The sequence below is a fragment of the Phyllobates terribilis genome, unplaced genomic scaffold, assembly GCF_046119375.1.
Source record: "Phyllobates terribilis strain yellow unplaced genomic scaffold, ASM4611937v1 Scaffold_76__1_contigs__length_6945272, whole genome shotgun sequence".
In the NCBI taxonomy this organism is placed as follows: domain Eukaryota; kingdom Metazoa; phylum Chordata; class Amphibia; order Anura; family Dendrobatidae; genus Phyllobates; species Phyllobates terribilis.
Window position 1 is genome coordinate 4,764,074 of NW_027362836.1, and position 15,038 is coordinate 4,779,111.

Sequence of the window (15,038 nt, forward strand, 5' to 3'; positions counted from 1 at the left end):
AAGTAAAGTTCTTACATTTCCAGGAGGGATTACAGAGGAAGTCCATAAAGTAAAGTTCTTACATTTCCAGGAGGAATTACAGAGGAAATGCACAACGTTCTTAAATTTCCAGGAGGGATTACAGAGGAAGCGCACAAAGTAGATTTCTTACATTTCCAGGAGGGATTACGGAGGAAGTGAATTAAAGTTCTTGCATTTCCAGGATGGATTACAGAGGAAGTGCATAAAGTAAAGTTCTTACATTTCCAGGAGGGATTACAGAGGAAGTGCGTAAAGTAAAGTTCTTACATTTCCAGGTGGGATTACAGAGGAAGTGCATAAAGTAAAGTTCTTACATTTCCAGGAGGGATTACAGAGGAAGTGCATAAAGTAAAGTTCTTACATTTCCAGGAGTAATTAAAGAGGAAGTGCAAAAAGTAGAGTCCTTACATTTCCAGGAGGATTTACAGAGGAAGTGCACAAAGTAAAGTTCTTACATTTCCAGGAGGGATTACAGAGGAAGTGCACAAAGTAGAGTCCTTACATTTCCAGGAGGGATTACAGGGAAAGTGCAGAAAGTAAAGTTCTTACATTTCCAGGAGGAATTACAGAGGAAATCCACAACGTTCTTACATTTCCAGGAGGGATTACAGAGGAAGTGCACAAAGTAGAATTTTTACATTTCCAGGAGGGATTACAGAGGAAGTGCACAAAGTAGATTTCTTACATTTCCAGGAGGGATTACGGAGGAAGTGAATTAAAGTTCTTGCATTTCCAGGAGGGATTACAGAGGAAGTGCATAAAGTAAAGTTCTTACATTTCCAGGAGGGATTACAGAGGAAGTGCGTAAAGTAAAGTTCTTATATTTCCAGGTGGGATTACAGAGGAAGTGCATAAAGTAAAGTTCTTACATTTCCAGGAGGGATTACAGAGGAAGTGCATAAAGTAAAGTTCTTACATTTCCAGGAGTAATTAAAGAGGAAGTGCAAAAAGTAGAGTCCTTACATTTCCAGGAGGATTTACAGAGGAAGTGCACAAAGTAAAGTTCTTACATTTCCAGGAGGGATTACAGAGGAAGTGCACAAAGTAGAGTCCTTACATTTCCAGGAGGGATTACAGGGAAAGTGCAGAAAGTAAAGTTCTTACATTTCCAGGAGGAATTACAGAGGAAATCCACAACGTTCTTACATTTCCAGGAGGGATTACAGAGGAAGTGCACAAAGTAGAATTTTTACATTTCCAGGAGGGATTACAGAGGAAGTGCACAAAGTAGATTTCTTACATTTCCAGGAGGGATTACAGAGGAAGTGCATAAAGTAAAGTTCTTACATTTCCAGGAGGGATTACAGAGGAAGTGCATAAAGTAAAGTTCTTACATTTCCAGGAGGAATTACAGAGGAAGTCCATAAAGTAAAGTTCTTACATTTCCAGGAGGGATTACAGAGGAAGTGCATAATGTAAAATTCTTACATTTCCAGGAGGAATTACAGAGGAAATGCACAACGTTCTTACATTTCCAGGAGGAATTACAGAGGAAGTCCATAAAGTAAAGTTCTTACATTTCCAGGAGGAATTACAGAGGAAGTGCAAAAAGTAAAGTTCTTACATTTCCAGGAGGGATTACAGAGGAAGTCCATAAAGTAAAGTTCTTACATTTCCAGGAGGAATTACAGAGGAAATGCACAACGTTCTTAAATTTCCAGGAGGGATTACAGAGGAAGCGCACAAAGTAGATTTCTTACATTTCCAGGAGGGATTACGGAGGAAGTGAATTAAAGTTCTTGCATTTCCAGGATGGATTACAGAGGAAGTGCATAAAGTAAAGTTCTTACATTTCCAGGAGGGATTACAGAGGAAGTGCGTAAAGTAAAGTTCTTACATTTCCAGGTGGGATTACAGAGGAAGTGCATAAAGTAAAGTTCTTACATTTCCAGGAGGGATTACAGAGGAAGTGCATAAAGTAAAGTTCTTACATTTCCAGGAGTAATTAAAGAGGAAGTGCAAAAAGTAGAGTCCTTACATTTCCAGGAGGATTTACAGAGGAAGTGCACAAAGTAAAGTTCTTACATTTCCAGGAGGGATTACAGAGGAAGTGCACAAAGTAGAGTCCTTACATTTCCAGGAGGGATTACAGAGGAAATGCACAACGTTCTTACATTTCCAGGAGGGATTACAGAGGAAGTGCACAATGTAGAATTCTTACATTTCCAGGAGGGATTACAGAGGAAGTGCACAAAGTAGATTTCTTACATTTCCAGGAGGGATTACAGAGGAAGTGCATAAAGTAAAGTTCTTACATTTCCAGGAGGGATTACAGAGGAAGTGCATAAAGTAAAGTTCTTACATTTCCAGGAGGAATTACAGAGGAAGTCCATAAAGTAAAGTTCTTACATTTCCAGGAGGGATTACAGGCGAAGTGCAGAAAGTAACGTTCTTACATTTCCAGGAGGAATTACAGAGGAAATGCACAACGTTCTTACATTTCCAGGAGGGATTACAGAGGAAGTGCACAAAGTAGATTTCTTACGTTTCCAGGAGGGATTACAGAGGAAGTGCATAAAGTAAAGTTCTTACATTTCCAGGAGAGATTACAGAGGAAGTGCATAAAGTAAAGCTCATACATTTCCAGGAGGGATTACAGAGGAAGTGCATAAAGTAAAGTTCTTACATTTCCAGGAGGGATTACAGAGGAAGTGCATAAAGTAAAGTTCATACATTTCCAGGAGGGATTACAGAAGAAGTCCATAAAGCAAAGTTCTTACATTTCCAGGAGGGATTACAGAGGAAGTGCATAAAGTAAAGTTCTTACATTTCCAGGAGGAATTACAGAGGAAGTCCATAAAGTAAAGTTCTTACATTTCCAGGAGGAATTACAGAGGAAGTGCAAAAAGTAAAGTTCTTACATTTGCAGGAGGGATTACAGAGGAAGTCCATAAAGTAAAGTTCTTACATTTCCAGGAGGAATTACAGAGGAAATGCACAACATTCTTACATTTCCAGGAGAGATTACAGAGGAAGTGCACAAAGTAGATTTCTTACATTTCCAGGAGGGATTACGGAGGAAGTGAAGTAAAGTTCTTGCATTTCCAGGAGGGATTACAGAGGAAGTGCATAAAGTAAAGTTCTTACATTTCCAGGAGGGATTAGAGAGGAAGTGCATAAAGTAAAGTTCTTACATTTCCAGGAGGATTACAGAGGAAGTGCATAAAGTAAAGTTCATACATTTCCAGGAGGGATTACAGAGGAAGTGCATAAAGTAAAGTTCTTACATTTCCAGGAGTAATTAAAGAAGAAGTGCACAAAGTAGAGTCCTTACATTTCCAGGAGGATTTACAGAGGAAGTGCACAAAGTAAAGTTCTTACATTTCCAGGAGGGATTACAGAGGAAATGCACAAAGTAGAGTCCTTACATTTCCAGGAGGGATTACAGCGGAAGTGCAGAAAGTAAAGTTCTTACATTTCCAGGAGGAATTACAGAGGAAATGCACAACGTTCTTACATTTCCAGGAGGGATTACAGAGGAAGTGCACAAAGTAGATTTCTTACATTTCCAGGAGGGATTACAGAGGAAGTGCATAAAGTAAAGTTCTTACATTTCCAGGAGGGATTACAGAGGAAGTGCATAAAGTAAAGTTCTTACATTTCCAGGAGGGATTACAGAGGAAGTGCATAAAGCAAAGTTCTTACATTTCCAGGAGGGATTACAGAGGAAGTGCATAAAGTAAAGTTCTTACATTTCCAGGAGGACTTACAGAGGAAGTCCATAAAGTAAAGTTCTTACATTTCCAGGAGGAATTACAGAGGAAGTGCAAAAAGTAAAGTTCTTACATTTCCAGGAGGGATTACAGAGGAAGTCCATAAAGTAAAGTTCTTACATTTCCAGGAGGAATTACAGAGGAAATGCACAACGTTCTTACATTTCCAGGAGGAATTACAGAGAAAGTGCACAAAGTAGATTTCTTACATTTCCAGGAGGGTTTACGGAGGAAGTGAAGTAAAGTTCTTGCATTTCCAGGAGGGATTACAGAGGAAGTGCACAAAGTAAAGTTCTTACATTTCCAGGAGGCATTACAGAGGAAGTGCATAAAGTAAAGTTCTTACATTTCCAGGAGGAATTACAGAGGAAGTGCATAAAGTAAAGTTCTTACATTTCCAGGAGGGATTACAGAGGAAGTGCATAAAGTAAAGTTCTTACATTTCCAGGAGTAATTAAAGGGGAAGTGCACAAAGTAGAGTCCTTACATTTCCAGGAGGATTTACAGAGGAAGTGCACAAAGTAAAGTTCTTACATTTCCAGGAGGGATTACAGAGGAAGTGCATAAAGTAAAGTTCTTACATTTCCAGGAGTATTTACAGAGGAAGTGCATATAGTAAAGTTCTTACATTTCCATGAGGAATTAAAGAGGAAGTGCAGAAAGTAGAGTCCTTACATTTCCAGGAGGGATTACAGAGGAAGTGCGTATAGTAAAGTTCTTACATTTCCATGAGGAATTAAAGAGGAAGTGCACAAAGTAGAGTCCTTACATTTTCAGGAGTATTTACAGAGGAAGTGCAAAAAGTAAAGTTCTTACATTTCCAGGAGGGATTACAGAGGAAGTGCATAAAGTAAAGTTCTTACATTTCCAGGAGGGATTACAGAGGAAGTGCATAATGTAAAATTCTTACATTTCCAGGAGGAATTACAGAGGAAATGCACAACGTTCTTACATTTCCAGGAGGGATTACAGAGAAAGTGCACAAAGTAGATTTCTTACATTTCCAGGAGGGATTACAGAGGAAGTGCATAAAGTAAAGTTCTTACATTTCCAGGAGGGATTACAGAGGAAGTGCATAAAGTAAAGTTCTTACATTTCCAGGAGGGATTACAGAGGAAGTGCACAAAGTAGATTTCTTACATTTCCAGGAGGGATTACAGTGGAAGTGCATAAAGTAAAGTTCTTACATTTCCAGGAGGGATTACAGAGGAAGTGCATAAAGTAAAGTTCTTACATTTCCAGGAGGGATTACAGAGGAAGTGCGTAAAGTAAAGTTCTTACATTTCCAGGAGTAATTAAAGAGGAAGTGCACAAAGTAGAGTCCTTACATTTCCAGGAGGATTTACAGAGGAAGTGCACAAAGTAAAGTTCTTACATTTCCAGGAGGGATTACAGAGGAAGTGCATATAGTAAAGTTCTTACATTTCCATGAGGAATTAAAAAGGAAGTGCAGAAAGTAGAGTCCTTACATTTCCAGTAGGGATTACAGAGGAAGTGTACAAAGTAGAGTTCTTACATTTCCAGGAGGGATTATAGGGGATGTGCACAAAGTAGAGTTCTTACATTTGCAGGAGTATTTACAGTGCAAGTGCAAAAAGTAAAGTTCTTACATTTCCAGGAGGGATTACAGAGGAAGTGCATAAAGTAAAGTTCTTACATTTCCAGGGGGAATTAAAGAGGAAGTGCAGAAAGTAGAGTCCTTACATTTCCAGGAGGTATTACAGGGGATGTGCACAAAGTAGAGTTCTTACATTTCCAGGAGGATTAACAGAGGAAGTGCAAAAAGTAAAGTTCTTACATTTCCAGGAGGAATTACAGAGGAAGTCCATAAAGTAAAGTTCTTACATTTCCAGGAGGAATTACAGAGGAAGTGCAAAAAGTAAAGTTCTTACATTTCCAGGAGGGATTACAGAGGAAGTCCATAAAGTAAAGTTCTTACATTTCCAGGAGGAATTACAGAGGAAATGCACAACGTTCTTAAATTTCCAGGAGGGATTACAGAGGAAGCGCACAAAGTAGATTTCTTACATTTCCAGGAGGGATTACGGAGGAAGTGAATTAAAGTTCTTGCATTTCCAGGAGGGATTACAGAGGAAGTGCATAAAGTAAAGTTCTTACATTTCCAGGAGGGATTACAGAGGAAGTGCGTAAAGTAAAGTTCTTACATTTCCAGGTGGGATTACAGAGGAATTGCATAAAGTAAAGTTCTTACATTTCCAGGAGGGATTACAGAGGAAGTGCATAAAGTAAAGTTCTTACATTTCCAGGAGTAATTAAAGAGGAAGTGCAAAAAGTAGAGTCATTACATTTCCAGGAGGATTTACAGAGGAAGTGCACAAAGTAAAGTTCTTACATTTCCAGGAGGAATTACAGAGGAAGTCCATAAAGTAAAGTTCTTACATTTCCAGGAGGGATTACAGGCGAAGTGCAGAAAGTAACGTTCTTACATTTCCAGGAGGAATTACAGAGGAAATGCACAACGTTCTTACATTTCCAGGAGGGATTACAGAGGAAGTGCACAAAGTAGATTTCTTACATTTCCAGGAGGGATTACAGAGGAAGTCCATAAAGTAAAGTTCTTACATTTCCAGGAGGAATTACAGAGGAAATGCACAACGTTCTTAAATTTCCAGGAGGGATTACAGAGGAAGTGCACAATGTAGAATTCTTACATTTCCAGGAGGGATCACAGAGGAAGTGCACAAAGTAGAGTTCTTACATTTCCAGGAGGGATTACAGAGGAAGTGCACAAAGTAGATTTCTTACGTTTCCAGGAGGGATTACAGAGGAAGTGCATAAAGTAAAGTTCTTACATTTCCAGGAGGAATTACAGAGGAAGTCCATAAAGTAAAGTTCTTACATTTCCAGGAGGGATTACAGGCGAAGTGCAGAAAGTAACGTTCTTACATTTCCAGGAGGAATTACAGAGGAAATGCACAACGTTCTTACATTTCCAGGAGGGATTACAGAGGAAGTGCACAAAGTAGATTTCTTACGTTTCCAGGAGGGATTACAGAGGAAGTGCATAAAGTAATGTTCTTACATTTCCAGGAGGGATTACAGAGGAAGTGCATAAAGTAAAGTTCTTACATTTCCAGGAGGAATTACAGAGCAAGTCCATAAAGTAAAGTTCTTACATTTCCAGGAGGAATTACAGAGGAAGTGCAAAAAGTAAAGTTCTTACATTTCCAGTAGGGATTACAGAGGAAGTCCATAAAGTAAAGTTCTTACATTTCCAGGAGGAATTACAGAGGAAATGCACAACGTTCTTAAATTTCCAGGAGGGATTACAGAGGAAGCGCACAAAGTAGATTTCTTACATTTCCAGGAGGGATTACGGAGGAAGTGAATTAAAGTTCTTGCATTTCCAGGAGGGATTACAGAGGAAGTGCATAAAGTAAAGTTCTTACATTTCCAGGAGGGATTACAGAGGAAGTGCGTAAAGTAAAGTTCTTACATTTCCAGGTGGGATTACAGAGGAAGTGCATAAAGTAAAGTTCTTACATTTCCAGGAGGGATTACAGAGGAAGTGCATAAAGTAAAGTTCTTACATTTCCAGGAGTAATTAAAGAGGAAGTGCAAAAAGTAGAGTCCTTACATTTCCAGGAGGATTTACAGAGGAAGTGCACAAAGTAAAGTTCTTACATTTCCAGGAGGGATTACAGAGGAAGTGCACAAAGTAGAGTCCTTACATTTCCAGGAGGGATTACAGGGAAAGTGCAGAAAGTAAAGTTCTTACATTTCCAGGAGGAATTACAGAGGAAATCCACAACGTTCTTACATTTCCAGGAGGGATTACAGAGGAAGTGCACAAAGTAGAATTTTTACATTTCCAGGAGGGATTACAGAGGAAGTGCACAAAGTAGATTTCTTACATTTCCAGGAGGGATTACAGAGGAAGTGCATAAAGTAAAGTTCTTGCATTTCCAGGAGGGATTACAGAGGAAGTGCATAAAGTAAAGTTCTTACATTTCCAGGAGGAATTACAGAGGAAGTCCATAAAGTAAAGTTCTTACATTTCCAGGAGGGATTACAGAGGAAGTGCATAATGTAAAATTCTTACATTTCCAGGAGGAATTACAGAGGAAATGCACAACGTTCTTACATTTCCAGGAGAAATTACAGAGGAAGTCCATAAAGTAAAGTTCTTACATTTCCAGGAGGAATTACAGAGGAAGTGCAAAAAGTAAAGTTCTTACATTTCCAGGAGGGATTACAGAGGAAGTCCATAAAGTAAAGTTCTTACATTTCCAGGAGGAATTACAGAGGAAATGCACAACGTTCTTAAATTTCCAGGAGGGATTACAGAGGAAGCGCACAAAGTAGATTTCTTACATTTCCAGGAGGGATTACGGAGGAAGTGAATTAAAGTTCTTGCATTTCCAGGATGGATTACAGAGGAAGTGCATAAAGTAAAGTTCTTACATTTCCAGGAGGGATTACAGAGGAAGTGCGTAAAGTAAAGTTCTTACATTTCCAGGTGGGATTACAGAGGAAGTGCATAAAGTAAAGTTCTTACATTTCCAGGAGGGATTACAGAGGAAGTGCATAAAGTAAAGTTCTTACATTTCCAGGAGTAATTAAAGAGGAAGTGCAAAAAGTAGAGTCCTTACATTTCCAGGAGGATTTACAGAGGAAGTGCACAAAGTAAAGTTCTTACATTTCCAGGAGGGATTACAGAGGAAGTGCACAAAGTAGAGTCCTTACATTTCCAGGAGGGATTACAGGGAAAGTGCAGAAAGTAAAGTTCTTACATTTCCAGGAGGAATTACAGAGGAAATCCACAACGTTCTTACATTTCCAGGAGGGATTACAGAGGAAGTGCACAAAGTAGAATTTTTACATTTCCAGGAGGGATTACAGAGGAAGTGCACAAAGTAGATTTCTTACATTTCCAGGAGGGATTACGGAGGAAGTGAATTAAAGTTCTTGCATTTCCAGGAGGGATTACAGAGGAAGTGCATAAAGTAAAGTTCTTACATTTCCAGGAGGGATTACAGAGGAAGTGCGTAAAGTAAAGTTCTTATATTTCCAGGTGGGATTACAGAGGAAGTGCATAAAGTAAAGTTCTTACATTTCCAGGAGGGATTACAGAGGAAGTGCATAAAGTAAAGTTCTTACATTTCCAGGAGTAATTAAAGAGGAAGTGCAAAAAGTAGAGTCCTTACATTTCCAGGAGGATTTACAGAGGAAGTGCACAAAGTAAAGTTCTTACATTTCCAGGAGGGATTACAGAGGAAGTGCACAAAGTAGAGTCCTTACATTTCCAGGAGGGATTACAGGGAAAGTGCAGAAAGTAAAGTTCTTACATTTCCAGGAGGAATTACAGAGGAAATCCACAACGTTCTTACATTTCCAGGAGGGATTACAGAGGAAGTGCACAAAGTAGAATTTTTACATTTCCAGGAGGGATTACAGAGGAAGTGCACAAAGTAGATTTCTTACATTTCCAGGAGGGATTACAGAGGAAGTGCATAAAGTAAAGTTCTTACATTTCCAGGAGGGATTACAGAGGAAGTGCATAAAGTAAAGTTCTTACATTTCCAGGAGGAATTACAGAGGAAGTCCATAAAGTAAAGTTCTTACATTTCCAGGAGGGATTACAGAGGAAGTGCATAATGTAAAATTCTTACATTTCCAGGAGGAATTACAGAGGAAATGCACAACGTTCTTACATTTCCAGGAGGAATTACAGAGGAAGTCCATAAAGTAAAGTTCTTACATTTCCAGGAGGAATTACAGAGGAAGTGCAAAAAGTAAAGTTCTTACATTTCCAGGAGGGATTACAGAGGAAGTCCATAAAGTAAAGTTCTTACATTTCCAGGAGGAATTACAGAGGAAATGCACAACGTTCTTAAATTTCCAGGAGGGATTACAGAGGAAGCGCACAAAGTAGATTTCTTACATTTCCAGGAGGGATTACGGAGGAAGTGAATTAAAGTTCTTGCATTTCCAGGATGGATTACAGAGGAAGTGCATAAAGTAAAGTTCTTACATTTCCAGGAGGGATTACAGAGGAAGTGCGTAAAGTAAAGTTCTTACATTTCCAGGTGGGATTACAGAGGAAGTGCATAAAGTAAAGTTCTTACATTTCCAGGAGGGATTACAGAGGAAGTGCATAAAGTAAAGTTCTTACATTTCCAGGAGTAATTAAAGAGGAAGTGCAAAAAGTAGAGTCCTTACATTTCCAGGAGGATTTACAGAGGAAGTGCACAAAGTAAAGTTCTTACATTTCCAGGAGGGATTACAGAGGAAGTGCACAAAGTAGAGTCCTTACATTTCCAGGAGGGATTACAGAGGAAATGCACAACGTTCTTACATTTCCAGGAGGGATTACAGAGGAAGTGCACAATGTAGAATTCTTACATTTCCAGGAGGGATTACAGAGGAAGTGCACAAAGTAGATTTCTTACATTTCCAGGAGGGATTACAGAGGAAGTGCATAAAGTAAAGTTCTTACATTTCCAGGAGGGATTACAGAGGAAGTGCATAAAGTAAAGTTCTTACATTTCCAGGAGGAATTACAGAGGAAGTCCATAAAGTAAAGTTCTTACATTTCCAGGAGGGATTACAGGCGAAGTGCAGAAAGTAACGTTCTTACATTTCCAGGAGGAATTACAGAGGAAATGCACAACGTTCTTACATTTCCAGGAGGGATTACAGAGGAAGTGCACAAAGTAGATTTCTTACGTTTCCAGGAGGGATTACAGAGGAAGTGCATAAAGTAAAGTTCTTACATTTCCAGGAGAGATTACAGAGGAAGTGCATAAAGTAAAGCTCATACATTTCCAGGAGGGATTACAGAGGAAGTGCATAAAGTAAAGTTCTTACATTTCCAGGAGGGATTACAGAGGAAGTGCATAAAGTAAAGTTCATACATTTCCAGGAGGGATTACAGAAGAAGTCCATAAAGCAAAGTTCTTACATTTCCAGGAGGGATTACAGAGGAAGTGCATAAAGTAAAGTTCTTACATTTCCAGGAGGAATTACAGAGGAAGTCCATAAAGTAAAGTTCTTACATTTCCAGGAGGAATTACAGAGGAAGTGCAAAAAGTAAAGTTCTTACATTTGCAGGAGGGATTACAGAGGAAGTCCATAAAGTAAAGTTCTTACATTTCCAGGAGGAATTACAGAGGAAATGCACAACATTCTTACATTTCCAGGAGAGATTACAGAGGAAGTGCACAAAGTAGATTTCTTACATTTCCAGGAGGGATTACGGAGGAAGTGAAGTAAAGTTCTTGCATTTCCAGGAGGGATTACAGAGGAAGTGCATAAAGTAAAGTTCTTACATTTCCAGGAGGGATTAGAGAAGAAGTGCATAAAGTAAAGTTCTTACATTTCCAGGAGGATTACAGAGGAAGTGCATAAAGTAAAGTTCATACATTTCCAGGAGGGATTACAGAGGAAGTGCATAAAGTAAAGTTCTTACATTTCCAGGAGTAATTAAAGAAGAAGTGCACAAAGTAGAGTCCTTACATTTCCAGGAGGATTTACAGAGGAAGTGCACAAAGTAAAGTTCTTACATTTCCAGGAGGGATTACAGAGGAAATGCACAAAGTAGAGTCCTTACATTTCCAGGAGGGATTACAGCGGAAGTGCAGAAAGTAAAGTTCTTACATTTCCAGGAGGAATTACAGAGGAAATGCACAACGTTCTTACATTTCCAGGAGGGATTACAGAGGAAGTGCACAAAGTAGATTTCTTACATTTCCAGGAGGGATTACAGAGGAAGTGCATAAAGTAAAGTTCTTACATTTCCAGGAGGGATTACAGAGGAAGTGCATAAAGTAAAGTTCTTACATTTCCAGGAGGGATTACAGAGGAAGTGCATAAAGCAAAGTTCTTACATTTCCAGGAGGGATTACAGAGGAAGTGCATAAAGTAAAGTTCTTACATTTCCAGGAGGACTTACAGAGGAAGTCCATAAAGTAAAGTTCTTACATTTCCAGGAGGAATTACAGAGGAAGTGCAAAAAGTAAAGTTCTTACATTTCCAGGAGGGATTACAGAGGAAGTCCATAAAGTAAAGTTCTTACATTTCCAGGAGGAATTACAGAGGAAATGCACAACGTTCTTACATTTCCAGGAGGAATTACAGAGAAAGTGCACAAAGTAGATTTCTTACATTTCCAGGAGGGTTTACGGAGGAAGTGAAGTAAAGTTCTTGCATTTCCAGGAGGGATTACAGAGGAAGTGCACAAAGTAAAGTTCTTACATTTCCAGGAGGCATTACAGAGGAAGTGCATAAAGTAAAGTTCTTACATTTCCAGGAGGAATTACAGAGGAAGTGCATAAAGTAAAGTTCTTACATTTCCAGGAGGGATTACAGAGGAAGTGCATAAAGTAAAGTTCTTACATTTCCAGGAGTAATTAAAGGGGAAGTGCACAAAGTAGAGTCCTTACATTTCCAGGAGGATTTACAGAGGAAGTGCACAAAGTAAAGTTCTTACATTTCCAGGAGGGATTACAGAGGAAGTGCATAAAGTAAAGTTCTTACATTTCCAGGAGTATTTACAGAGGAAGTGCATATAGTAAAGTTCTTACATTTCCATGAGGAATTAAAGAGGAAGTGCAGAAAGTAGAGTCCTTACATTTCCAGGAGGGATTACAGAGGAAGTGCGTATAGTAAAGTTCTTACATTTCCATGAGGAATTAAAGAGGAAGTGCACAAAGTAGAGTCCTTACATTTTCAGGAGTATTTACAGAGGAAGTGCAAAAAGTAAAGTTCTTACATTTCCAGGAGGGATTACAGAGGAAGTGCATAAAGTAAAGTTCTTACATTTCCAGGAGGGATTACAGAGGAAGTGCATAATGTAAAATTCTTACATTTCCAGGAGGAATTACAGAGGAAATGCACAACGTTCTTACATTTCCAGGAGGGATTACAGAGAAAGTGCACAAAGTAGATTTCTTACATTTCCAGGAGGGATTACAGAGGAAGTGCATAAAGTAAAGTTCTTACATTTCCAGGAGGGATTACAGAGGAAGTGCATAAAGTAAAGTTCTTACATTTCCAGGAGGGATTACAGAGGAAGTGCACAAAGTAGATTTCTTACATTTCCAGGAGGGATTACAGTGGAAGTGCATAAAGTAAAGTTCTTACATTTCCAGGAGGGATTACAGAGGAAGTGCATAAAGTAAAGTTCTTACATTTCCAGGAGGGATTACAGAGGAAGTGCGTAAAGTAAAGTTCTTACATTTCCAGGAGTAATTAAAGAGGAAGTGCACAAAGTAGAGTCCTTACATTTCCAGGAGGATTTACAGAGGAAGTGCACAAAGTAAAGTTCTTACATTTCCAGGAGGGATTACAGAGGAAGTGCATATAGTAAAGTTCTTACATTTCCATGAGGAATTAAAAAGGAAGTGCAGAAAGTAGAGTCCTTACATTTCCAGTAGGGATTACAGAGGAAGTGTACAAAGTAGAGTTCTTACATTTCCAGGAGGGATTATAGGGGATGTGCACAAAGTAGAGTTCTTACATTTGCAGGAGTATTTACAGTGCAAGTGCAAAAAGTAAAGTTCTTACATTTCCAGGAGGGATTACAGAGGAAGTGCATAAAGTAAAGTTCTTACATTTCCAGGGGGAATTAAAGAGGAAGTGCAGAAAGTAGAGTCCTTACATTTCCAGGAGGTATTACAGGGGATGTGCACAAAGTAGAGTTCTTACATTTCCAGGAGGATTAACAGAGGAAGTGCAAAAAGTAAAGTTCTTACATTTCCAGGAGGAATTACAGAGGAAGTCCATAAAGTAAAGTTCTTACATTTCCAGGAGGAATTACAGAGGAAGTGCAAAAAGTAAAGTTCTTACATTTCCAGGAGGGATTACAGAGGAAGTCCATAAAGTAAAGTTCTTACATTTCCAGGAGGAATTACAGAGGAAATGCACAACGTTCTTAAATTTCCAGGAGGGATTACAGAGGAAGCGCACAAAGTAGATTTCTTACATTTCCAGGAGGGATTACGGAGGAAGTGAATTAAAGTTCTTGCATTTCCAGGAGGGATTACAGAGGAAGTGCATAAAGTAAAGTTCTTACATTTCCAGGAGGGATTACAGAGGAAGTGCGTAAAGTAAAGTTCTTACATTTCCAGGTGGGATTACAGAGGAATTGCATAAAGTAAAGTTCTTACATTTCCAGGAGGGATTACAGAGGAAGTGCATAAAGTAAAGTTCTTACATTTCCAGGAGTAATTAAAGAGGAAGTGCAAAAAGTAGAGTCATTACATTTCCAGGAGGATTTACAGAGGAAGTGCACAAAGTAAAGTTCTTACATTTCCAGGAGGAATTACAGAGGAAGTCCATAAAGTAAAGTTCTTACATTTCCAGGAGGGATTACAGGCGAAGTGCAGAAAGTAACGTTCTTACATTTCCAGGAGGAATTACAGAGGAAATGCACAACGTTCTTACATTTCCAGGAGGGATTACAGAGGAAGTGCACAAAGTAGATTTCTTACATTTCCAGGAGGGATTACAGAGGAAGTCCATAAAGTAAAGTTCTTACATTTCCAGGAGGAATTACAGAGGAAATGCACAACGTTCTTAAATTTCCAGGAGGGATTACAGAGGAAGTGCACAATGTAGAATTCTTACATTTCCAGGAGGGATCACAGAGGAAGTGCACAAAGTAGAGTTCTTACATTTCCAGGAGGGATTACAGAGGAAGTGCACAAAGTAGATTTCTTACGTTTCCAGGAGGGATTACAGAGGAAGTGCATAAAGTAAAGTTCTTACATTTCCAGGAGGAATTACAGAGGAAGTCCATAAAGTAAAGTTCTTACATTTCCAGGAGGGATTACAGGCGAAGTGCAGAAAGTAACGTTCTTACATTTCCAGGAGGAATTACAGAGGAAATGCACAACGTTCTTACATTTCCAGGAGGGATTACAGAGGAAGTGCACAAAGTAGATTTCTTACGTTTCCAGGAGGGATTACAGAGGAAGTGCATAAAGTAATGTTCTTACATTTCCAGGAGAGATTACAGAGGAAGTGCATAAAGTAAAGTTCATACATTTCCAGGAGGGATTACAGAGGAAGTGCATAAAGCAAAGTTCTTACATTTCCAGGAGGGATTACAGAGGAAGTGCATAAAGTAAAGTTCTTACATTTCCAGGAGGAATTACAGAGCAAGTCCATAAAGTAAAGTTCTTACATTTCCAGGAGGAATTACAGAAGAAGTGCAAAAAGTAAAGTTCTTACATTTCCAGGAGGGATTACAGAGGAAGTCCGTAAAGTAAAGTTCTTACATTTCCAGGAGGAATTACAGAGGAAATGCACAACGTTCCTACATTTCCAGGAGGAATTACA